At 35.9% G+C, this 27,153-nt stretch overlaps 1 protein-coding gene across 2 annotated transcripts in view; it reads right to left on the reverse strand.

Annotated features, from left to right (window-relative positions):
- Positions 1-27,153, reverse strand: part of LOC108606257 (broad-complex core protein) — an 89,221-nt gene extending 62,068 nt beyond the window's left edge. For both annotated transcript variants that reach the window (XM_033294274.1, XM_017996207.2), the window contains exon 1: positions 26,582-27,153. The gene's annotated coding sequence lies outside the window, so the exon portion shown is untranslated. The remainder of the gene's footprint in view (positions 1-26,581) is intronic.

Here is a 27,153-nt window from a genome sequence, read left to right on the forward strand (position 1 = left end):
GGGCCTTGTGCAATGTGCAAATAGAACTCGAAGAAGAAGTCAAGGACAGTTGTTGTTGATGTTGCATGCCACGTGCCTGGAACAACAAAAGTTCAATGCACCAACGTTTAGCTAAGCAATGTTAAAATGCTTTAAAGCGAACACAAAACTTTGCTAGTTTGCTATATACTTTGGCATCTAATCCAGCATACCACCCACCTCCCCACCCAACTGCGCTGCCAATGGGAATTGCTTTAAAACGCGGTGGCGGTGGCGGTGGTGGATAGAAAATGGAACTGAAAATAATATTTATTAGTTCCAATGGTCGTCAGCGTAGTTGGCAAACGACTTAGAAAGCTAAACATAAAACTTTGGGCAAAGGCAAAGGCGAAAGCGAAGGCGAAGGCAAGCGAGCCACCCCTGTTGGTTCCAGTTGCCCGCTCGCCGCTCACCGCTCACCGTTTACCGTTAGCGACTTGAAGCGCAGCGAATTTCGCAGCTAGCAGAGCATCCAGCAGAGCATCTTGTGGTTGCTTTCAGCAGCGTTCAGTGGTTCATTGGGTGGCGATGCCACCAGTGGGCCGCGGGAACTGCTGCTGCTGCCTCTGCTGGTGTGGACTGCTGTGGTTGAGGTAGGCGTCGATAGCTAAGTCGCTGCTGCTGCTGCTGCTGCTCAGTGGGTGGGTAAAGTGGGTGGGGTGTGGGGTGGTCTACAATGGCTTTTTCGACAGTTTTGTATTTTTGTGTAGAGTGCGTGGAAACTTACAGCAACAGCATCTGCGACTATTTTACTCGCGACGTCGCTGTCGACGCCAGCAGCGACGCTCATCCCTCAACACACACACACACACACACACACACATTTTACATAAATCTTCTTTAAAAAAAAAAAGAAATAAACACTAATACCAAGGCGAACCAAAGACTATAGAGTAAAAATGAAATAAAAAAGGAACTAGAAAATTTAGTATCTACATCTACACAAAGGTACACACGCACACGCACAAGCTACACTGAGAGAAATAATTATAATGCAGAAAATTATGCTTATGCTTGATTAGCAAGCCAAAATGAGCTGCTTTTGCCCATAACTGTCTGTATGAGCAGCAATATTTCAGCTAAGCTAAGAGCTAGGGCTACCAAATTTAGCAAGTAGCTGCTTTTATTAAGGGAGCAGTTTGCTCTTAAATAAAAAATTGGAATTTGTTTGCCACTGCCTCACAAAACGCAATAAACCAAAAATAATGCTCAAAGTCAACTTAATTGCTTGCAGCTAATGCATTAACGCAATTTAATTCTTTACTTTGTGTTGTTTGCGCCTTGTTTGACTGTATGAGCAGCTATATTTCAGTTAAGCTAAGAGCTAGAGTTGCCAAATTTTTAATGCAGCTACTGCTATTAAGGGAGCATATCTAGTTTATATAAAAAATTTAAATTTTCTAAACGCTGCTACACAAATCGCAATAAACCAATGCCTACAATTAAAAAATGTGAACTTAATTTTTCTCTCTAGCATATAGAGGCAGCTAATTTTTTTTTACTCTGCCATTTTTTTCAGTGTATATGTATATAAATATAAATACTCTCTATGCGCGGCATAAAAGAACATTTTTTTATTAGAGCGGGAAAAACTTAATGGCTGCTGCAGAAGCATTCACGTGATGAGTGAGCAACAGGGGTGGCGTAGAGGGGGTAAGAGGGGGGTGCTGCTGCTGCTGCTGCTGTTGCTGGCATAGGGGTAAGAAAAAGGCAAAGGCAAAAGAAAAGAAAATAGCGAGAGCCGAATAAAAGTCGCACGGGGGCTCAACAACAACAGCAACAAAAACAACAAAGTGTAACCGACGTCAAACGAAACGTCGACGTCGACAGCGGCAGCGACTTTGGCGTTGCGTAGGCGCGCGTAAGGGTTGGAGACGTCAGAAGAGGAGACGCTGCCGCTGCTGCTGCTGCTGCTGCTGCTGTTACGCTTAGCTGCTGTAGCTGAAGAGCTGTAGATTGTTTTGCGGTTCTGCAACTTATATTCAGCGATTTTTCCTATAAATGCCGCTAAGATTTTCGGGGGGCAGCTAGGGGTTGGAGGGGGGGGGGGCTGGCTAGGCGACCGGCGCGGGCACAAGGGCCTGCGTGAAATAAACTGACTTCACTCGTCTATGGGTGTTGCTGGCACGAATGAGTACATGCACCGAAGAGGCTGTGCAGCTCAATCCGGCGCTGTGCGGGGCGGCAAAACATGTCAAACTATGGCCAATATTGAGGCAGTGAAAGCGCTCACGACTGTTGCTGTTGCTGCTTTTGTTGTTGCTGTTGTGCCGGAAAGTGGCCGTGTCGCAATTAAGAGTTTCGCCTTTGCTTCACGTTCACGTCTCTGTGTGTGTGTGTGTGTGTGTGTGTTTGTGTGTGTGTGGCTTGGACTCCTTCGCTAGTCTCTAAATTTTATGCCTCACTCGAGGCAGTTGAAATGGCGCTCATTGATTTTAAGGCTGCGTTCTGGGTCTGCTGGCCCTGATGCTTAAGCTCTTGTGCTATCCTAAGCTACTTTTGCCAACCCCCCCGCCCCTGCCCCCTTTAGTTTATTAGTTGTTGCCTTTGTTGCTGTTGCTGCTTCTTCTATTTATTGTTGGCTCTGCTTCAATTGAATTCGTCGTCAATTCGCTTGCCGCACTGACTTTCCATTTATATCAGGCTACCAAATATATAAATTATATTGAGATATATATATATATATATATATATGTATGATATATACATCTTTAAATATTGCTTCTTGTTTTTACAGTTGCTGTTGCTGCTGCTGGCTCGACCGCTGCTGCTGCTGCTGCTGGTAAGTTTTACAAATTGAACATTAACTAGAACTACCCTTAATGATGCTCACATTTTTGGCTCTCGATATAGACAGCTTATGGATTTATTGCAGATTTAAGTTTGTATCAATTGATTTAATTTATTTTTGGTAATTTCTGCAAACTAAAGCAGCAGTGAAATTTATTTATGTGCTGCAAGTTGAAGCTTTATATCGATACTATCGATAAGCACTTAAGCTTTAATTTAATTTAGTAATTTTTTGAAAGTAAAGCGTGATATTTATAAAATTAATATTTAAATAGGCGCAGCTTTGATGTAAATTTTAATTTAAGTTTAAGTTTTTATCGATACTATCGATAAGCAAGCACAAAAGTAGGCAACAGTTTAAAGCATACAACGCTACATATTGTTATATTCTAAGCACAAACGATTGCTGGCACAATTGCTATCGAAACTATCGATAGTAACTTTTTGCTTAGCAGCTATGCGCTCTTAACAGTTTAGTAATAATTGCTAAGCACACACACACACACACACTAATAGATTCACATAGTGCATTTGGCAATGAAGAGAACTTTAGAGAAATGAACACAAAAGAGAAACATAAAGCAGGCGGCAAAGCACAAAGTCGCTTGAGCAAAAAAAAAAAAACATAATACATATATATTATATATATAAGTAGCAAGGGAAAAAAAAATTAAAATGTGAAAAATGTTGCTGAAATAGTAAAAGAGAAGATACAGAATGGCAACAAAAAAAGCAAAAAAAAAAAAACGAAAAGTTTTCTTTACTTTTTCGGGCTTTGTTCAACATACAGTTGCTAAAAGTGGGTGGGGAGGAGGCGGTGGGTGGTGGGGCGCGCTGCCTGTAAAGTTCGCGGCAAAGTTAAAATAAATTGCAAGTTGGCATTAGAGACGCAAACACCCACACACACACACACATACAAACAGATGAATGTTAGGCAGGCGCTATATTAATGGAAATTGGGTGGCAAGTACAGCTGTACAGCATATGTGTGTGTGTGTTGTGAAACAAAATGTTATGCAATTTGATGCGCTCTCCCGCACTCTTATGCGCTCTCACTCTCGCTCTCTCTCTCTCTCTCTGTTGCTCTTGGTCGCGCTCTTGGCGCCTCACCGCGCACATAAAGCAAAATTTATTAGAAAACATTTCATTCTCATGCTCGTTCCCATTCCCATTGCCATTGCCACTGCCACTGCCACTGCCAGTGCCAGAGCCAGCGGAGCCTGCTGCTTGCTGCTTGCCTTTGCCTATCTCTCGGCTACTTCATCTTTTACTTTCCGTTTTGCATGCTTATTCGCAATTGTTGTTGTAATTGTTTTCATTGTTACTTGCAAACGATGGCGGCGGAGGCGACTGTAGTAGGCAGAGCTAAATAAAAAGCCAAGGCGCACACACACACACACACAGCCAAAGCGCCGTGCGAGCGAGCGAGAAAAAAATGAAACCAAAACAAAACAGAAAACGGCACAAAAATATGTGTGGCAACATCTTTAACGGGGCTATGGGCTGCTGCTGCTTGTTCGCCTCGCTCGCTCGCAACATAGAATTATTGCCATCGCCGAGCTTCAGCTCCCCCCCCAAGCTCCTCGACTCTCGGGCGAAATAATGGCTTGACAGCCAGCCTCCGACTAACTTGCCGGGCCGCCGCCGCTGCCGCCGTCGTCGTCGCCGCCATTGTTGCATGCGTAGGCGACGACTGCGGCGCAGAACGGAAACAGGCAACTAAACCCCAGATGGCGCACTACACAAAGTTATGATATAATTTGGATTTCTTTTCGCTAAATTGCTTGTACCAACAATAAATATGTATTTATGTTCGTCCATGCTTAGACTGAGCCGCCGCCACACCGTTCAGGTCTCTCCCTCTATCTACACTCCATGCCACTTTGCCCATGGCCCTCTTTGTCTGCCACTGCCACAACCCTTAGCCAACTTCTCAGCTGAGCTGACCCCCCCTACCCCACCTCATAGCATTGAGAAATCTATTTTAAACAACTAAAAAACTTCAAACATTCAAGCTCCACATGCTTCAATTATTTATGTGCCAAGCATATTAGAATTATTATTATTATCAACATCGCATATATTTAAAGCAATTATTAATTATTAAAATTATTGTATGCATCTTATGATTTTTTATTAATTTATAAATATTTATTTTGCATTTATTTGCATACTTATTAATAAAGTGATTATTGAAATTATTGTGTGCACTTTATGATTTTTATTAATTAATCTTTATTTATATAGCATTTTTTTATTTTTTATTAATGCACTAGCTATAACTATTTTATTATTTTGTTATGCTTTAAATTGTATTTATTAATATTATTGTACTAAGTATTTATATTAGTAAAGTAACTATTACTAGCTCTTAATTATTCAAATTATATTATGATAATTATGCCATAATTTATATTTATTTATATTGCTTTAGCATTTCTTTTTTTTAAATATTTTTATTATAATAATTATGCTATTTTTTTTAGCACTATTATAGCTTATATTTAAATTAATACAGCAGCTTTAGTTGTCTTTGTATTTTTTAAATATTAGTTTGCTATTATTGTTAATTATTATAAAGTATTTTGTATTTATATTATATACTAACGATTTTGGCATTTACTAGTTTAAATTTATTTATTATATTTATTTTGCTAAATTATTACGCATATTATTGTTGATAAATGCTCAACAGATTTATATTTAGAAAATATTCTTAATTAATTTAATATGCATTCAAATTTTCATAGTAGCAATTACTCAGCTTTTATTATTATTTTTATATAATTTGTTATATATTTTTAACATTTTATTTAATTTTATTTTAAATTTTATTTAGCAAATTCTATATGATTATTAGTTGCAGTTCGTTTATATTTATTTTCATTTAAATTGTATTTATTGCTATCGATTTATGAATTTATTTATGTTAATTTAGCTTAAGTAGATATGCAAGCACAAGAATAGTTTTAAAAACCTATCGATTCTATCGATAACTATAGCGCTACTAAAACAACAAAGTGAAATGCAAAGTGAAAACGAAATCAAATCAAATCAACTGCTCAAGCTAAAGATCAAGGTTTGCTTAGTATAATGTACATATATGTTAAAAGGAAAAAAAAAACGCGTAAGTTTTGCATAGGCAATGGGCTGTTTGGGTGGCTCGTCGGGGGGTTTAGGGGGTGGGAGGGTTAAGCACTGGCAGCGGCGTTTGGTTGCTTGGTAACGAATCGAGATTAAAAATTAGGCAAAAGGGTAGTTTAGTCGTGCCGCACACGTACACTTAAAAATCTCACACACACATACATACGCATACTATGTAAACACACACACACACACACACACATACATGTATAAATAAGTCTATATAAATTACAAGTACCTAGCGTTTTTGTTATAATGAAATGAGCGCGCACACACACATACGCCAAACAATTGCGCGCGTGTGTGTGTGAATTAGAGCAAAAGAGCGCGCGCAAGAAAGAGATGGAGCGTGCGTGAGCGAGCGAGAGATGTTGAGAAAAGAAAAACGCATTATAAAATGTGAGTAGTGTATGCTAATGGCAGACGCGCGCCTCGCTTGGCATTGGCTTTGACGCTCTGCCCAAGCCTCAAGCCAAGCACCCCACCACCCCCACAACCCCCCACCATGCAACAGCGGCGCCCCCTTTACCGCTATCTAGCGCTAGCCCCGTGACAGCCCCCACAGCGAAACGTAAAAATGGTAAATTTGTTTTTACTTATTTTTGTAAATACGTGCGTGTGTGTGTGTGTGTTTGTATAGCGATGTCAGTGGAGACATGCGTAGGTTGGGAGTTGGAGTTGCCAGCCACCCACTGCCAAAACCCGCGTAACATTATCTAATGTGTGTGTGTGTGTGTGTGTGTTCGCCTTTTTTCTCTGTGCTCCTTTCCTTGCTGCCTGCTTTGCGTCTCAGCTCTCTTGTCGTCTGTTGCGTCTACCACATGTCGTTTGCAATTTTTCATTTTAATTTTCATTAGCGTTTTACTCGCGTACTTTAGCCCACGAGTCTGTGTGTGTGCCTTTCTTTTTGGTTAACTACCCCATACCCCACATACGCACATATATTTAAAAACTTTACATACGCACCAAAACCAATACACACACACACACACACACACACACATAGCGCGAAAGAGCGCGCTATATGCGTTTGAGCGAGCGCGAAGACTAAAGCCTGAGCTTGGGTTTGGAAGCAGACGATTTTTTGGTTTCTGGTCTTCCTGTGGGCTTTTCTAAATTACGCCACATACACCCACACACACACCCACACACACACACACACATGCATATGTATGTAGGTATGCAAGTTCATACATACATTTTGTTAAAATTATGTAATAAGCGTGTGAAATGTAAAAAAGGCGCTAGTGGCGCTGCTCCCACTCCAAAACTCACATGAGAGAGAAAACGAGAACAAGTGTGTGCGAGCGAGCGAGCAAGCGAACGCGCATAAAATCATGACAAGAAGCAACTGTACACGAGCGTCATTTTTCAATTTGGCAACGGAAATTGCCTAGGGAGGTGACACACACACACACACACGCACATACACACATGAAAGTGCGAAAGAGAGCGCAAGTGCACCCCTCCAATTTACGCTCTTTACCACTTGCTGATGCTTTTCTAATAATTAATTTAAAAACTTTTTCTTTTGCCAACGCGCTAAGTAAAGTGTGTAAGAAGCCCCCAAGGCACGCTCTCTGCTCTCTGCTTAAGCGTAGCTTGCATACATAAGAAGCTCATTAGCTCATGTGTGGCTTGGTTTTGCTGAAACAATCGATAGTATCGATAACAATTAGCTATGCATGCGAATTCAAAAGTTTCCAGAGTCTAGACTTTTTCCATTGCCATATAAGTAGCGCATTGGCTTTCGATAGTATCGATAACAAGTTCAAAACTTTTCAGAATCTTCCCATTTCTTTTATCAATCGATAATATCGATAACAATTTCAGCATATCAACTCAAAAGTTTCGCATACATTGCTAGACTTCTTCTCAATATGCGACTCACCCTTGCGGTCAAAGGTTATGCAGTCAAATCTAATTAGCTACGTTATGTGACCTCAACCCTCAACACGTCCTGAAATGCGATCAGCGCTTTGTCCGATACACACAAAAAATTAACCCACTATTTATGTAAAAAAAGCAGAGAAACCAACAAGCGTAACCGCAAATCAAATCACAGGAATGAACTTACACCAATTGCATGCCCGTTGACCTCATTTAATGTCCTTGACCCATGCTCTCTCAACCCCCCTGAGCGCGACCTTGTTGAGTGATTTTTGTCCCAAAAGCGATCGCCTTAAATGCGACAGAATAATCGGCAATTTGAAAAGCATTATATGCGGCAAAAACAACAACGATAACAACTCGACGACAATGGAGTGTGTGTGTGTGTGAGTATGTGGTGGGTTAAGAGGGGTGTGAGCTTTTTGTCGAAGGGGTGGTGGGTCGCCGTACCTGACGACGTTGGCCCATATAAGGGCACTCTTGCTCTTTCTCAATTGAAATGTATATATATGCGATATGTCCCATAGACGACGACAACTGGGCGCAAAAACAAAATGCAAATGAACCAATCAGCCCAACTGGTTCGTCCTGTTTAGCCATGACCCTTTAACCCCGCACACTCACACACACACTAACCCTAAATCTAACCCCAAACCCAAATGCAAACGCAAACTCAAACTCATGTGGTAAATCGTTGCTTAAACACTTTAACGGGACACTGAGAGTCCAAAAAAAGGATGCAGACAACCCAAACCCGAATTCAAAGCTCAAACCCTTTACCCTTACACTCTCTCACTCTCTTCACACACACACACACACACACACTGACAAACTGACATGTTACATAAGTAAGTGATTGCGCTTATGAGACTTACTCGGGATGGTTCTGGTTCTGGTTCTGGCCTTTTTCGGTTTGACTTGACTAAACACAACACGCCCCAGCCACTGCCACTGCCCCTGCCCCTGCCCCCTGTACCTTAAAACACGCCACTGGGGTCAAGGGTGTCTGCATATGTGTGTGCGTGTGTGTGTGTGTGTGAAGTGAGTGTGACTTACTGAATTGTTGGGGTTAGGGCTAGTCTTGTCTGCAAATTTATACAGGAATTTTGACTTGAGTCCTCGATAATAAGTTGTATTTTTCGCAAAGCAATGCTAATCATACACTGCAAAAAATGCAAAACGCAGAATTCTTGCGAATTTGTTAAATAGAAGGAATTCCCAAAAGGAATTGCTGCGAAGAAGAAATTCCAAAAATAAGAAAATTTAATTTATACTAAAAGTTTTTGATTTACAAAGGGCTTAAACTTTATATAAACAATTATGTGTTATTTGTATAATACTAAATAATAAAATTAATTAGCTCTTAGTATTTATAGTATAATATATAGTAGTTATTAATTTTCGATATAATTAAAAAAGAAATAGAAAACAAGTTGAACTATTAAAGTGCAGAAAAAGTTGAAAACTTTATTAATTTTCAAATTTTATTGGTGCAGTGTAGACAAATTTCCATATTCTAGAATAATATTATTTGCAAAAAAATGTGGCACACGACGGGTCGAGGCGTCATTGTGGGGTAAGCAAGGGCGGAAGGGAGCTCGAGACAGAGACAAGTTGAGATTTTTACGACAATGTGTGATAATTTGTTGATTTTGGTCTGTCGCTCGTACGTCCGACTGTCTGCTTGTGTGGGTGTCGCTATGTCTGGCAACTTGTTGCATGTGTGGCAAGCAAACAGCTTGTGAGGTGGGGGGTGGAGTCAATGGGCGTTGCACACACACACACACACACAGAGAGACAGACAAACGGACATAGATACGGATGCGGCCAGACTAAGTCTGTCTATTTAACGCCGGACGTCAAGGACATGCACACACACAAGCAGCAGAAGACGTTGCCCAATTTGGCTGCGCGTGTGTGTGTGTGTGTGTGTGTGTGTTAATGTATTCATTGCCTTGCTTGACATAACCTGCAGCCCAGTAACATGGCCGGAAGTAGTCAGTCAGCAAGCTATAAAAACTTAAGAACACACACACACACACACACGCACACATATGTGTATAAGGACATACAATTTTTTCTGCTTGGGGTATATTTTTTTCTTTTTGCTTTTTGGGCACTGCGTCGAATTCTCACATATGCTTTTGACTGCTTGACACCCACACCAAGACACAGACACAGACACAAACACAATGTCGCAGCACACGTACTCAACACACACACACACACATACGTTGGGCTAGCTGCGTGTGTCTCTGCTTGTGAGTTGAGCAGGGCGCAAAAGGAAAGGCCAGAGCCAGGACTGGGCGTTTGGCAGTGGGAATGAGTTGCTTTGGCTCTGTGTTATTTTTTTTTTTTTTTTCTTTTTTGGGCAAAGGAGCAGCGCAGAGAGCTCAGGCAAAGTGAAAGTGAGCCACGCGCCGACGACGACGACGACGACGACGACTTCACTTGGCTTGGCCAATTGGCGTGTGTGTGTGTGTGAGCATGAGAATGACCTTGGCCTTACTTTTCGCCTCGCCTTGCCGTCTGCGCTGCTTGTGTGTTGGGTGGGCGAGTTTCGTCTGCGTTTTGCTTGTAATTTTATGCGGATTATCATTACAAACACCAACGAAGTCGCATAACCAAATTTATGCACACACATACACAAAGACACACACACACACACACAGTGACTCACGTAAGTTTAGCAGACAGGTAGACACTGTGCAGACAGACAGACAGACAGACAAGACAAGCGACAAAGCAACAAGATGCAAGGTCAAGTCAGCCCAGCTGACTGTGCTAAGCGCCTAGCCCCACACCCACTCACCCACTTTCCATGCCCATGCCCAGTTCTCACTCCCACGCGCTGTTGTCGTCGTCGTCGTCGAGCAACAGCAGCAGCCGGAAGTCAAAAGTCCACGCGACAAACACTTGGCAATGACAATGACAATGGCTTTGCTGCTGGTTTGAGTCTTTGTCTGGCTTTTTGCACATTGGACATTTGTAGACTTTAAAACAAGCAGCAGCAGCAGCAGCACCTAGAGCAACTGCACTATGGGCTGCGTAACTCATTTGGCGGGCAGAAATTGCTTATTAAGCTAGATAATTGAACTATGGAGTTGAGAGCGTAGCTTATAAATTTTTAGAGGCAGTTAGTCAATATGTTAATTCATTTTTATTTCAATTGCCAAATTTTATTCCATAGCAGCAATATCATATACAAAATATTTAGTTTAGCAATTATAGCCAGGCAATGCATTTAATATTTATATTAATTTATTTTTATATTAAAAATTACGCTTAAGAAATTTTTCTATGGCAAGCAATTGCTTAAAAAATAAATAAAAAATTCTCTTATATTTAGTCATGCTCTTAAAATTTAATTTTAATTTTTAATACTACTAATATTAAAAAAAATTATTTTTTTTTAAAATTATAAGCATTTTTATATTTTTAATTTTATAAAATTTTTCTAAGCTTGTTTTTCATAATAGAAAATTTATTTTTATATTAAATACATTTTTTGCCTTAATACTGTGTGAAAAATAAATTTAAATTTATCAAAGCAACTTTTTTTTTGTGATATTTTTATTATATTATTTTCATTTTAATTATTTTTTAAATTTAAATTATTTAAATTTTATTACTGCTTGAAAATAATATTACTTGTTTAGCTTATAGCTTTGCACGCTACATAATTTTTCAAAAATTAACTGACAAATTTGTTGGCAAATTAGCTGCGCTGACCCCATAGTACATGTTGTTGGGCAACTGCAAATTGATTGACTTCTTATTGTGCCCAGCTAGACATGTGGCTAACATAGCTTGTATCTCTGTCTCTCTCTTTCTTGGTCGCTCTCGTTGTGTCTCTGTCTCTGTCTTGCTGTGTCCTGTTGAAGGTCACATGACTCTTGATAGGTTACATACCTGTTGCTGACTGCCCCGACTGCCGACTGTGACTAGCACCATGGCAACCTATGCTGAAAGCTTTAGATTGCGCATACGCCCCCCCCAAACCAAAAGCGTTTGCTATTTTAGCAACAATTTGGAATTGCTAGCGACTGCGGTTATTGGATATATTTTTATATTGAAAAACTTTCGGTAATATAAATCGATATTACAATATTAAAACTTGTATATGAGCTTCAAAAATAAAACAAAAGCTTGAGCGAGAGCGAGATTATTATTTCTACATTACTACTGCGGCCATGTTGCCACAAAAGGATTAACAACAAGAAGAAGCAGCAGAAAGTGGCAGGAGGGCAGACAAACAATTTATATTGTATACAGCAATTTTGCATTTCAACTTATTTATAGCACTAACTAAACTTTTCTACAAAAATTACACGCCTGAACAAAAAAAATTACTTTACAATTTACAGTTTGCACACATGCAAAGCAAACAAAGCAACAACAACAAAAAAGAGGCAAAAGAAAAAAAGAGTAACACGGCTTGAAACTGTTTTCTACAAATGCATAAATGAGCCGAAGCGCAAAAAAAGAAATATATACTATATATAGCATGTGTATATATATATATATATATATGTATTTTATATATAATTATTTAAATACGAAAGCATAACAAAAACTGTTGGCAGGCAAAATGAAATTGCATTAACAATGAAGGCAACTACACCCCCTCCCAGCTCCCCCCTGGCGCTGGCTTATCAGCAAAGTAACGCTAATACCAAAACAGACACATAATATGTGTGACCAGGGGTGGGGGCGTGAGGCAGCGAGACTCTATGGCAGTGGCAGTTGCAACAATGCGAAAAAAATGCCGCGCCAAATTATATTATAATTATATTTGAAATGTTGCCGTCGGGGCTAGAGCTCTCCTATCCTGGCTTCAAGTTAGCCCCCCCCCCCCCACTCTCTTTCTTCTGCTCTTTAGCATAACTAGTATGTCCATAGTAGTCAGCCAAGTGTAACAAAAAATTTACTTTTATAACAAAAAATGCGGCATGAAAAAAAAAAGCAATAAATAAATAACAAATTTTGGCGAGCGAAAAAAAAAACTAAATGAGATTTTTCTAGCTGCACTTTTGACTACTTATTGTGCTATAACAATAGCTCAACACACACACACACACACATTCTCAAACTGACTCACAAAAGTTTATTTACGTCTAGTCATAGAGTTTTGTTCTGGCTTTGCAGCTTGAGTTAACTTTGCCAAAAATTAAATTGACAATTAATTTGCAGTTAACATTTATATAACTTAATTCTATAATTAAAGCTTAATAAAGCAATTGCTTAGGCAAAATACAAAATCTCATTTGAGTTTATGAATAAAAATTATTTATTTATTTGCAATTGAACTAATTTTTCTTGTATTAATTGTTAATATAGAAAATTAAATGTTAGTTTCATTATACAATATTATATATTTTCTTTAATATTGTTTTTATATTTTTTTTTTTATATATTTATTTAATATATTTTTTTTATATATTTTTATATATATTTTTATATAATATTTTTTATATTATTTTTTATATATATTTTTATATATATTTTTTAATAATATATTTTTATATATATTTTTTTTATATAATATTTTTAATATATTTTTTTATATTTTTTATGTTTGTATATTTTTTATATATTTATTTTTAATATTTTTATAAATTTTTTTTACATAGTAGTGTGTTAAATTTTTAAAATTTATTTTTATTAGTGCAGTTGCAGTTTTTGCTGAAATTATATTTTTATTGCATTAGTTGATAAACATTATATTATAAATATGTAATAAAAAATTCAAGTTTTTATTTTTCACTAATTTGTTTATAATTTTTTATGTTTATTATATAATTTTCTATTTACTATGCACTATTTTTTTTTGTGCTATGAATTTATTTTTAATAGAGTTTGACGTTTATTATAAAAATTCTTTTAATTACAGCATTTTCATTGGATTTGAATGCAGGTAAGCTCTATATTCATTCAAAGTGCATGTATTTTTAAGCCAACAATAGTTAGAGCCAGACTATAGGCTAACTGCTGTTGATTGCTCTTAGTCTAGCAGCTTAAATTCTTTTAAATACTTGACTGAAAACAAAAGCAAAGCGTATGAGTTACGCTTGGCTGCGCTCACAAGCGTTTTACACTTGAATTTGACTCTGAGCTTGAGTCTTGGCCACATTGCCAACGCTTTAGACGCTTGCATATGAAATTATAATTGAAACTCGAATCAAAGTTGTGAACATTTATTTAGTAATTTGCGCTCACTCTCTCGCTCTCTGTCTAAAATCGATTTGAATACGTAATAATTTTTGGCGAAAACTTTGTATTACAATTTATTTAGTGCAGGCAGCTTCAGCTTCAGCTACCTACAAAACTTATACAGGTCGCTCTGTCGCTCTCTCTCGCTCTATTGCGTTGCTCGCGCTATCTCTTTCTAGCCAGCTTAATGCTTTGCTTTGCTTTGCTTTGCTAGTTGCCAATTTTTCTATACAGTTGTGCTATACAATCTCAATCCCAATCACAAGAAACACCACACCCCACCAAAAAAAAAACCCTCGACAGTTTGTTGCTTTGCCGTGTGGGTCGACTGTAAAATTTGTGTCTAAACGCAAAGCAAGAAAAAACGTAATGTACCAAAAACGAAGCAGCAAAAAAAATGAAAAGAAAAGCAGAAGAAAATAAGAGCAAGGCACAAGTTGCTTGCGGGTTCGAGGGGGGAGGAGCTGAACCCACCGTTCAATCAACACCCCATTTGACTAACAACAACAAGCAGCAGCAGCAGCAGCTCCGACCTTCAAACTTTAGCAGCAGCTCACACACACACACACACACAGCCACAAGCACACGCGCACACCCTCGACAAACACACACACACACACACATACATAGAGAGGCATACACACGGCTTGAGCGCAAACACTATTCTAACGTTCGCGAAGCTATAAAAATATTTTTTAACATTTCTCTCGCGTTTACAATTTCTTTGCGTTTTTCCTTTCTCCAGCTTCTGCCGCTATTTTTTGGGCCGCCTTTGCCTTTGCTATCCAAAGTCTTGGGTATATTTTAGAGAAACAGTTAGAGCAGCGCTCAAAACTTTGGCTGCTGTTTGCCGAAGCAGCCGCTTGGTTTGGTTGGGTCTGGGTGTGGGGAGTTGACTGAGGGTTCTGGGTTCTGCCTGAGTAGCTGCTGCTTTTTTCTTTTTTTTTTTTTTTTGTTTTCTTGTTGTCGATGGGAAAACTGCTTTATATTTACAAGCAGCATAATAATAACAACAACAACAGCAACAACAACTACAGCAGCAAAATCAGAACACTTGCCACTTATTATGCTGCGTTCTCTTTCTTACGCTGCCAGCTCCCACCTCCCCCTCCCTCTTTAGTTGCCTGTCTATCTCTCTATCTAACGCGCTGTAGCTCATTTAGCAACTTTTTTGCTCGTTGCTTCTAGTTCTCTTACAGTCTCTCTATCACCTCTATTCGTTATACACAGAAAAATCAACAACAACAACAAACGTAAGAAAAGATTGATAATAATAATAATAATAAAAAAAAAAAGAAACCCAAGCATAGAGCACGCACAAAATATTGACGAAAATGTTCGCGCAGCTTCCCAACGTTGGTTGGGAAGTTTGGTCTGGTGGGGTACCTTGGGTGTTTTTCAAATCATCGTAGTAAGAGTAATGCGGTGTAAATGTATTTGGAAACTAAACTACAAAATAGAAGCAGAGCCCCCACCCCCGACTTTTGCGCGCTCTGTCTCGCTCTTGCTTGCAGTTTTCTCAGGCTGAACTGCTCATTAAGCTAACGGCGCTATCACGACCCCAGCAGCAGCCCCTACCCTCTTTGCTACTCACAAGGCAAATGAACAACATAAAGAAAGTTGTAACTATGAAAATTTTATAAATTCCTCAGATTTCGTGGTGCCCAAGCCGAAAGCAAAGACGAGCGAGTAGCACTAGGGGCTGCTGGGTGGGGGTTTGTGAGCGACTACGACTTTATAGTGCTGATGAGCATGAGTCCCATTTTGGTATTTGAAGCGCCACTTTATGTGTGTGTGTGTGTGTGTGTGTGTGTGCCCTGTATGCAAAGCAAGTGCACTAATGGGGCTACTCGTTACTCGCTACTCGCTACATTTAACTATTAGTGCGTATAATGCGCTGTCAGGGGCATTTTTGTAAAGAAAAACGTTTTATTTATGTACAGTTGAGCTTTTGGTAAAGTCTAAGTAGCTGTAGTTAAATAATGGAAGTAGCTAACTAAACTATAACACTAGTTAGTCTAGCTCAAGAGACAATAACATTGCTTTAGTATCAATTGCTAATTTGTTGTTGGTTTTATGCATCAAAAGTTATTTTAGTTATTGCTAAATTTTAACTTAAGCTATGACATTTTTTTTTTAGACAAACGAGTTTCAGTTTGATGTTTTAACTTTGAATGAACGTTAGCCAATTGATAACAGTCGTAATATAAAGATTAGTTGAAGCTTCAGTTTTGATAGGTAGAAAAACTATTTGATTTTGTTCTTTTTGTTTCATCAATGATCACACCAATGAGTTCACCAATGTTAGAAATTGAGGATATTTATTTTAACTAATGCAAAGCAATTAAACATTCGAGTTCTAGAATATTGTTTTGATATAAGAAACAAAGCAGAGAGTTATTGGTGAAACTATTGGTGATTGGTTGCTAATTTTTACCAATGTTTGCTTTGGGTGGCAAGTAGTGGGTTAAGCTTAAGAAATATATAGCGCTGACATATTAAAGATCAGAGTAAGCTTCAGTTGTAGCAATGAAAACTTTTATTTGGGCAAACCAAATTTACGCTGGATTGGGTATATGACTATGACTAAGCTAATCTTTTTGACTTATGGTACCCCAACGGGAGATTCAAATTATCTGCAGCTTAGAGCTGCAAATTTAGTGCTTGTTCTTCCTCGCTGCATTTTGGGAGTTTATTTTTGAATGGTAGCTGCGCTTGATTTAATTTGCGAAAGCATAAAATCTTTTGTTGCTAAGCGACTTTAAGGATTACTGCTGAGCGACTAACCGACTAGACAAAGCTAACACAACTAACTAGCATAGCAGCTAGTTCAACTGCGAGTTGAAAAAGCGACAAGCGGATGTAAAAATTGTTGATTATTTGCAGTTAATTTGATTTGGCTAAATATGTGAGAGCGAAACAGAACAGAGCAGAGCGACGACAAATTCAATTAAACTTAATAAGGATGCCTTTTAAACGGCGACGTCGTCTTCAATGCTTCCTACACTCAATTCAATTATATATTTAATAATATAATGTTTTGGCCGCACATAGAAACAAAGCAGAGCAGTGAAGTCATCAACAACAAATTACTGCCACACAAACAAGCAGCAAAAAACAAGATAAAGAAAGCCAAACAAAGAGAGCAAAACTATTGTGAGCTAAGGAGTGTGCCCAGTGCAAGTGCTTGAAGAAGCTGATATCGCGGGAGGTCGGCGTCCACGTCGTACCATGGACGACTATGACATTGATATCGATGTCGCGACGCGGTTCGCATCGTTCAGTTTTCCTGCGTCATTTTTTTTTGCTGCCTCGTTTCTTTTTAAATATTACCCAATTCACAAAAAAATAAGTAATTAATAAACTTTCAGTTTTCTTCTGTCGGCCTTACATCTGCGTCTACTAACGCGATTTGTTGATTATCCCTTCGCTCTGTCTCGCTCTCTCAGCGCTGCTGCTAACTGCATAAATGTTTGCATTCTAAGTGGCTGTGTGTGTCCTTTATAACGCTTACTGCCATTCGACTGGCAACTTAATACAACACACACACCCCGACACACACAACACTCGCAGCTTCGCCGCCAACGATGCGCGTCAAAGTAGAAAAAAATGAAAACAACCTCCGAAAAAAAAAGTTTAGTTGTATTATTGTCACCGAAAAACTAAGCTTCTAGTTCAAATCTACCAATCGAGGCTTCCTTTTATTATTGCATTCATTCCATCTCCAGCGCGCACCTCACCCAACACCCCCCCCCCAAAAGCACACCCACCCACGTTCCCCCTCCAACGTTCTTAAAAAAATCGCTTTTTTTTTTTTGTATTTTTGGCAAAAGCAAAATGAAAGCACGAAAAAATATGAAAAATGTTAAGAAAGAGGAAAGTTTCCGATTACAACATGGGGGCTACAATGCGGGAAGGCGTGGCAGGGGGCACAGGGATTGGGTTCTCGGGTGTTGTTGTTGTTGTTGCTGCTGGTGAGGAGTAGCTCTGAGGTTTGGGTAGGCTCAAGCTCCAAAGAACGTAACTAAGAATACATGCGCCAAGTATGAGCCGAGGGGGTTGGGGGTAGGCTGGTAGGCCCAGCACAAAGCCAAAACACTAGTCCTTACACACACACACACACATTTGCTCGCGCCTTTTGAGCATAAGAAGAATATAAAAATTTTGCGATTATGAATTTGAATAAAGCGATACGAAGCCAAAAGTAAGTACGCAAGCAGCTGCTCTGCCGACGTCGCTGCCGCCGTCGCTGCTGCTGCTGCTACTGGCAGCGCTTAACAACAATATTGCCATTGTTGTTCGTCTTTTTTTTCTTTTCGTTTCCTTTGCTTTTGCCTCTGGATTAGAAAATGTTGCAGGCGCTCGAACAATAAAAAACAAAATAAATAGAATAAAATACATAGACTGGCAGCCTCCCCCACCCCCACCATCGTCTTGTAGTTTTGTAGTACAGTGTACACTGTTTGTAATATTTCATATATTTTTTACCCTTGTCAAAAGTTCAAAGTGTAATCATTAAATTTCTGTTTGCTATAAATGCAAATTCAATTTGTTGCTATTCTAACATTTTTTTTCTTTCAAATTATTTATTGCTAATTGTATTTTTATTATGCTAAACACAATGCAATAATCAATTGAGCTAAATTTGCATTTTATTTAATTCAATTAAACTTGTTATTATTATTTGTGCGACAATAACAATAATAAGCAATAATTTATTTATCACGTTTTAGTTATAAATATTATTATTCATTTGACTAGCTAAGATTGAAACTTTTTTTAGTTAGCATTTATTTTTTAAATAATTTTTTCTATATATATTTTTGTTAGCACTAATTTGCATTAATTTTGAAAAGCTTTTTTAGTTTTAGTTATAAATTTTATTAAGATTTTTTTTAATTTTATTTATATTTTTTAGCATTAATTTGAATTTAGTTTGAAGTTTTTATTCAGTTTTAGCTATAAATATTATTATTAATTTGCTTAGCTTGCAATCTTAATACTTTGCTAAGTTAGCATTTATTTTTAATATTTTATTACCTAAATATTGTTTTCTAAATATTTTTTAGCACTAATTTAAATTGAATTTGAAGCTTATATTTAGTTTTAGCTATAAATATTATTATTAATTTGATTGGCATTCAATTAATTTTTTCAAGTAGCAAAATTTAAATGATTTGAAATTTTTCTTAAGCGTCGAGTGTAGTTGCGTTATAAATATAATTCTTAATAATTATAGCATTAATTTGTTTATTAATTTTATTAAGAAGCTAAAATATTTAAAAACAATCAGAAGCTAATTTTTATTTCTTAATTTTATTTATTTAAGTTAAACTAGTGCCCCTTGTTTCAATTGATAAAACAATCATTCTAAAAATTCTTAAAAATTACAAACCATATATTAAAATTCCTTGCACCAAAGCACAAAGTTATTGCTTATTATAGAAATTTCTGCCTGCAAAATATTTGACTGTCATTAGTCAGAGAATCTGAACATAAAAAAATAATAGCAAAATATTTTTAAATTAAGAATACTTTTAACTCGGGATCAATCATAGTACAATAACACAAACACAGGCACACACACACACAAAAAATTAAACCGGCAGATATTTGTTGTATGCTAAACTGCATGCCACATACAGCGGCAAGCTTTCAACCTAACATACACACATACATGTGGTGGTTGTATAAGGCTGCTCGCGTAGAAAATTTTAAGCAAGGATTAATACTTCTTTTAGAATTTGCTTTATGCGCATACAACCCAATACCTGTAATGTGTATTATAAAATATATAGTAGACCATAGCATACTTTGTATGTAGTATATAAATCTTAGTCTCAAACATCGCCTGCTGTAAATATAGGAAAATCCTGTAAGCGTGCCGTTTTGTAATATTTTCGTTCTTCTTTTTTTTCTTTCTTTGCTTAACCAACATGCGACATTTAAGATAGGGGTGCTGGTTGGTGCTCGTAGCTAAGGCGGCGCGAGCTAAAAATGAAATAGATTACTCAAATCCCAACATTGCCATGAGCAAAAAACCGCTGCTAAGCAAAGCAAGGGGTGGGATGGCGACTCCCACTCCACTCGCCTGCTGCCTTCTCGTCAGCACTAGCATGTCAAAAAAAATCTAAGAACATCTTTGATGTCCAAAGTAAAAAAAAACGCAGCGTTTGTTTTTTTTGTTATGCATAAATTTTTTGCATTTATCTATAGCTTTCAACTTTCATTTATAGTGTATTTAATGCTAAAAATCACTTTGTTTTGATTTTCGTTGCTAAAAACAAGTTAGCCCAGCTAATTATTTTAGCTAGACACGCCCCATAGTACAGTTACTGCTGCTCAGCTTTATATATGTATATATATCAATGCATACGTATTTGATAAACAGCTTTTAACTGCGTTTTATTTATAGTTTAATTTTTGTTTGCTTTTTTTGTCAATAATTTTATTTCGTGCCGCCTACAGTTTATTTTCGTCTTATTGCGTACAGTGAACTCTGCCTTATCGGGCAAAGGCGCAGAGAGCGTGAGCGAGAGCGTAAGAGAGAAAGAGAGAGCACGCTTCTAACAAGATTATTTAATGTTGTTGACAAATAAAATATTTAGCTGCGATTACTCAACATGTGCAAGATAAGTTGCAAAAATATATTTAAATATATGAAAATTAAATGCAGATTTTTAAAAGATGCTTATTGAAAAATATAAAAAATAGGCAACTTTTTGTTAGCTATAAAAATAGCATTATATTTAAAGTTATTAAAAAACACAAATAAAAATGCATAAAAAATTCATAAATATAAATTTGCAAGCCTAAGCAATTTAAGCATAAAAAATGTAACAAATTACATAGTTACAAATAAGAAAAATTAATAGTTAAAAATATACAAATAATAAAACAAATTAAATAATTAAGAAAAATATAAAATAAATAAATATTTCTTTATGCTTGTCATGCTAAAGTGCTAAATATTAAAAATTAATATTTTAAAGTAGACAAATAATTAAGAAAAGTATAGAATAAATATTTATTTCTTTATGCTTGTCATGCTAAAATGCTAAATACTACTAATTATAATTAAATGGCTGCTGCGACTAGTAGATTTGTCTATTATATTTATATGTAGCTTATATATTAAACTTTTGACTTTTAGTATGGAATTGTAGTTTCTAAAAGTTGATAGCGTTAATTTGCTTTAGTTGCAGGCAAATAATAAATAACTTAATGTCGGTATAATAATTGCTGTTTATAAATTCTTGCATCATTCATACCGTACAGCTTTAGATATTTATATATAAACATCTAGTACTTTGATGATGACAGTGAGCACTCAAATTACGCTAAAGTCAAGAGCAGCAAAGTCAATGCACTTCCCACAACACAAACACACACACACAAATTATTTGTAGCATGTGTGCGTGAATCATTTTTTTTTGGCAATTGTCTGACTACAGCTTCTAAGCAAGCACCCTGTATATATAGCGTGTATATGTAAACACACACACGCACACAGTTGCAGCAACAACTGCAAGAGTCATGCCTATAAAAGCTTTCAAAGTATACGCAGAGCTTGCGCGAGTGAGAGCGAAAGCAAGAACAAGAATGTAGAAAGAAAGAGATCTGTCAGCAGCAGCAGCAGCAACTAACGCAGTCGCAGTCGCAGTGCTGCGCGCTGAGCGTGTGAGATCACCGTTTAAGCTTGCGCGCTCTCTCGCGCTCTCTCTCTTACGAGTAGGCATGTGTGCTATCTCACTGAACTGCGCTGCAGTCGACGCCTGCACATGTGTGTGCGTGTGTGTTTGTGTGTGTGTGTGCTTTGACCATGGTCGGCTATCGCTCACTGCTGCGCGCTGTTTGCACGCTCGGGTCAATGACTGCCAAAAAAAATACAAAATTATTTTTGTCGACTTTGCCAGCAGCAGCAGCGCCAAAATGAATAGTCGCACACACACACACATGTGCATTAGTATACACAATTGTCATTCTGCTTTGCGTTCTTGCTTCTCCCCCGACGCGCTCTATGCAGTTTGCTCAGTTTTTTCTTAGGCGTTTGACTTTGACTTGCCAAAAAAAAATATATGTATATACACATATATATACATACATAGGTAGCATGTATGTGTGTACATAAAAAACTGTTGAAGATTAGAGTGGGCTTCTCACTCTTGTTGTTGTTGTTGTTGTTGTTGTCATTTAATACCCGAAATTCTAGTCAAACCGGATACAAGGTTCGTTGCATTATTTTGCATTGTTTCGACCTCTGGCTCCGGGCATTTTATATAGGCATATATAGCCAGCAAACAATTAAGGCTATGTATATAACTATATTATAGCAGACATACATGTTTATATGTTTATTTAGCTCAAAATAGTGACGCATATAAATTTGCGTAAACTTATAATATATAATATGAATATTTTTATTGTTGCAAAATGGATATATAGCGTCAACAATATTATAATTATATATATGCCTAAACTTTATTAAATTTCTATTGCAATTACTAATTAAATAAATATATTTTTTTGGCTAAGCTGAAATATTTGCAATTGCTTAGCAATAACGAAAATATATAAAGATTTTTAGCGCTTATTTAAATAGTTGCAAAATAATGTTGTTTAGTTAGTTTACTCGAACAACTTTAGAATAAATAATTTTTGAACAATTGTTGCTCAAATAATTAAGCATTATTAATGCTGAATTAATTTAGATTATTGCAACAATTGTGCAATAATCTTAGAATTTATTTATAATAAAACAAAATAATTGTAGCATTATTATAATAATTGAAATGTAATTGAGAAAATTGAAAAAAATTGAATTGAGAAGAGCCTAAAATAAAGCGAAGATCATTATCTTCATTAGCATTAGATTATTTAAAAAACTGAAAAATAATGCGGCATTATATAAGAGTATTGAAATATTTGGCAATAAATAATAATTATAATAATTGAAAACAATATAGAATAGCTTCAAAAAAATCGAAGACATTAGATTATTCAAATAATTGAAATATAATGAGGCATGATGATATGAAAATAGTCAAATAATTGAGAATTAATTAAGAATTAATACAAATAATTATATACAATTATAACAATAACTAAAAACTATACGTAGCAGCTTATTTTCAATAGTACACAAATTTAGTAAAGCAGTTTTTGTAACTAAATTGTTGAACTCAAACTAAAGTTTTATGCACTCAAAGTTGCAATTTCGGCAAAAAATAATTGAAAATAATCAAAAAGTTAAAGAATTAGTTGCCTGTACTTCAGTTTGAGTGCCCCAAAGTCCCCAATTGCAGTCAACGCCATATGTTGCCTATAATCTGAGCCGATCTCGCTGCAAGCTGCATCTCGCTCTTGCACTTGCCTCTCGCCTTTCGCTTGTTTATGCCACGTTAAGCTTAAGCTATTCTTTCTACAAGCTTCGCTACTCTTCTCTTCGCTGCGCTGCTCTTCTCCTCTCCTCCCTTCACTGCGCTGCGCTTCGTTGCCATCGCCCCTTGGTTGGCGTCATCGTTGCCTTGCTATTTGATATTTATGTACACACACACTATGACACACACACATGTGTGTGTGTGTTTGCAATTTTTGGCAACTGCAAAGTTCACTTGCCGCTTGGTTCGTCCTTCTTTGCCTACTCCTTTTATATTGCTCACTCGCTCTCGCTCTCGCGCTCTCTCTAATAAGCAAGCTCGCTGCCTTTTCTCTCTCTCTCCCTCTCTGTGTGTGTGAGACAAAAGCAGCAAGAATCTCAACGATCTGTTCTGTTTGTATGTGTGTGTTTGTGTTTTTTTGTGAGCTTTTGTTTGGTTTCTGTGTTTTGCAGGTCGTTGAACTGAACTCTGTAAATTTCAATCGTTGCCTAAAAACAAAAAATTGCAATCAATTTGACTGCGAAACAGTTTTTTTTTTCGTTTCTCTCTCTTTCTCTGCTGTTTGAAATATCTGAGCAGATCGCGCTGGCTTTGTTTCTACTTCTTTGTTCGCTTATTTACAGCGCGCACTGTAGTACAGCCAAAAAATATTTTTAATTATTTATTACAAGCTCAATTCGCACTGAATTGCAACTAAGTTTTTACTACATACAAGAGACTACTGTAGTCGCACAGTGGTACAAAATTTGTTAACAGGTGGCATAAATTACAAATATGAGTATGACGATATATTAAATATATACAAAAATATTAGAAATTACAAATCTGAGACTTTGGAATTGTAACAAATATTAATTTATTATATTAACAAGAAATTGAGTCTAAATAGTTGTTAAATGAAAAGTTGCTTACTAATAGCTATAGCTAAAAATTGAGTAACATTTTGTTTACTACTAAGCAAATAAAAAATGTAATAATATTTTTTTTTACTACTATGAAAATTGTGGTATAGAAATTAAATAGTAAATAATAGTTAAAAGTTTATAAATAAAAATTTTTAAAATATTAAGATGAAACAAAAATCAAGTTGAAATAATAATTTAAATAAATTAATAATTTAAAATATTTTATAACATTTTATATACTACAATGAAAGTTGTCGTAGTGAAATTAAATATTAAAAGCAGCTAAAAGTGTTTAAATTTATAAATAAAAATTTTAAAAATATTAATATAAAACAAAAATCAAATCAAATTGTCGTAGTGCAATTAAAAAGCAATAAATAAAATTTTAAAAATATTAACACAAATCAAAAATCAAATTAAAGCAAATCAATTTGAAAATAGATGCATTATGATAAAAATTTATGCTTTTATTTAACTAGCTTATTTTTTATATATTTTTAATAAGCGCAAATACTAACAAATAAATGAAATAATTAACTTTTGATATGATGATTAACATTTTATAAGACAAATATAAATAATTTATTTAAATAAATAGTTTATTAAAGCAATTTGAATTTAATTATTGCAATTTGCTGGCTTTGACTTGACCATAAGTGTAAATATCATTGCCATGGCCATGAGCATTGCCATTGCCATTGCATTATGCATGGGCCACAGGCTAAAAGGACAACTAGGCTCGAAGCTAGAGCGAATGGGAGCTCATTAAATTAGATTGTAGGCAATTATACGCGCAATGGTTAATTGAATGCGATGTGGTTACAATTCCTCGCTCTCTCACTCTCTCACTGTATCGCTCTCTCGCTCTCTCTGTTGTTGCTGTTTTCAATTATGTTTTAATTAATAAGCAGCGATTTAGCGTAAATTGCTAATAGATTTAACTTGCTCATGCTAAAGTTAATAGTTAAATGGCGTTGACTGTTATTAACTTTAACGTAAGAAATATTTCATATATAAATAAATAAAGTAACGCGCTTATATTTGTTATATCTACAATATATATTGTTTGCCAAATTGAGCGCATGTTACCTTTGTTTAGAATTTCGTCAGCAATTGCTTTTTGTTTATTTTGCTTGCCCCCCGCACCCCTGCAGTTTTTTTCATTCAAAACTTTTTCAACGTCAACTGTTCTCTAGGCTTAAATGCTTTTTTATAGCCTGCTTCTATGCGCGCTGTCTGTGTGTGTCTGTCTGTGTGTGTTGCAACTAGACACTAGAGTTTGTGGCACGCGTGCGTTTGTCTGTTTTGTGTTGCATGCCCCGCAAACTTTGGCAGCAGCTGTTGCCAGATTAGTTTTTACTGTTTTTTTTTTGGTTGCTGCTTTTTGTTTTTATTTTTTGGTTACGTGTGTTAAATGCCTGCAGCACAAGCATTTTATTGAGTTAATATGCCAAAACTCTTTGATGCTATTATTATGAATAGAACCTATTATTTCGATTGATGTGCAACAAAATAAATCACAATTGCATTTTAGTTCGCCCAACTAAGCGCATTTAATACAAATTAAATTAGAGCATTTGAATTTTATTAATTCAATTTACTTTGTTGCTGCAGCGTCTGTCTATTTATTTAATTTAATTTAATTACAATTTATTTGAAATGCTTTTTTTTTTGCATATAACAAATTATATTTTATGCTCAATATATTTTTTTATCTTTATTTAATTAAAATTTATTTATTTTGAAATGCCTATTGCTGTTTTTTTTTTTTTGTAAAAATATTTTTTTTTATTAATTTTATGCATAAATTTTTTTTTAATTTTTTGGCTGCTAAATATTTTTATGAGCTTGCTTTTATTTATTTTTTAATGCTATGCTGTAAGAATATTTATTTTTTTAATTTTTGAGCTGCTAATTTTAAATTTATTTGTTAATTATTTGCTAGGTCATATATAATAAATTAGTGTTTTTTTATTATTATTTTTTAAACTTTTTTTTAAAATAAATTAAAAACCAATACAAAAAAATTAAATTAGCTATAAAAATATATGAAAACAATAACTTTGCTTGCTTACAAGTGTTTTATTATTTAATAATTCTTAAATCTAAAGTAAGTCATGATAATAAATTCCAAATGCAGTAAAAAGTTAAAGCAGTAAAACATAAATAAATAAATAAAAACTAAATGCGTGTGAGCAATATAAACAAAACAAAGTTAGAGTTCAAAATTGTGCTACTTACATTGGAACGCTGCCAGCCAATCCAATCCGAATCCGAATCCAAATTCTATAGCTTACCTACCTGTTAGGTCGTAAGTTCTTGAGCAGCTTCAACTTCACTTTGGTTGCACTTTCAACTTTGCTTGGCTGTTCAGTTTTTTTTTGTTGTTGTTGTTTATGTTCAAGTTTTGATTTTTGACACTTTTTTTGATGTTTAGTTAGCTATATAAGCTACGATTTGATGGGTTCATTAACACAGCGTTGCGAACAAAAAAAAAAATTAGAACAATTTGCAGTTTTTTATAATTTTTAGGCTTTTGTTTGTTTGTTGTTTGTTGGTTTGACACTTGAAGAAAAATATTGTTGATTGCCGCTTTACCGTCCTTGGGCTTGGGCTTGCAACTTATGAATGTGAAGCATTGTGACACTTTTGGCGAATATAATTGTAACTGTTGTTTGTTTGTTTGTTGGTTGGTTGTTTTGATTGAGAAAAAAATTTTGTAACTTTGGGTTTTTGGAATTTTCACGTCCAATCCGATAGCTAACTGATGTTCATCTAAATGGATCTGAACTATTTGAAAAATAATGTTGCCC

This window comes from Drosophila busckii, chromosome X (genome assembly GCF_011750605.1).
Source record: "Drosophila busckii strain San Diego stock center, stock number 13000-0081.31 chromosome X, ASM1175060v1, whole genome shotgun sequence".
Classification (NCBI taxonomy): Eukaryota; Metazoa; Arthropoda; class Insecta; order Diptera; family Drosophilidae; genus Drosophila; species Drosophila busckii.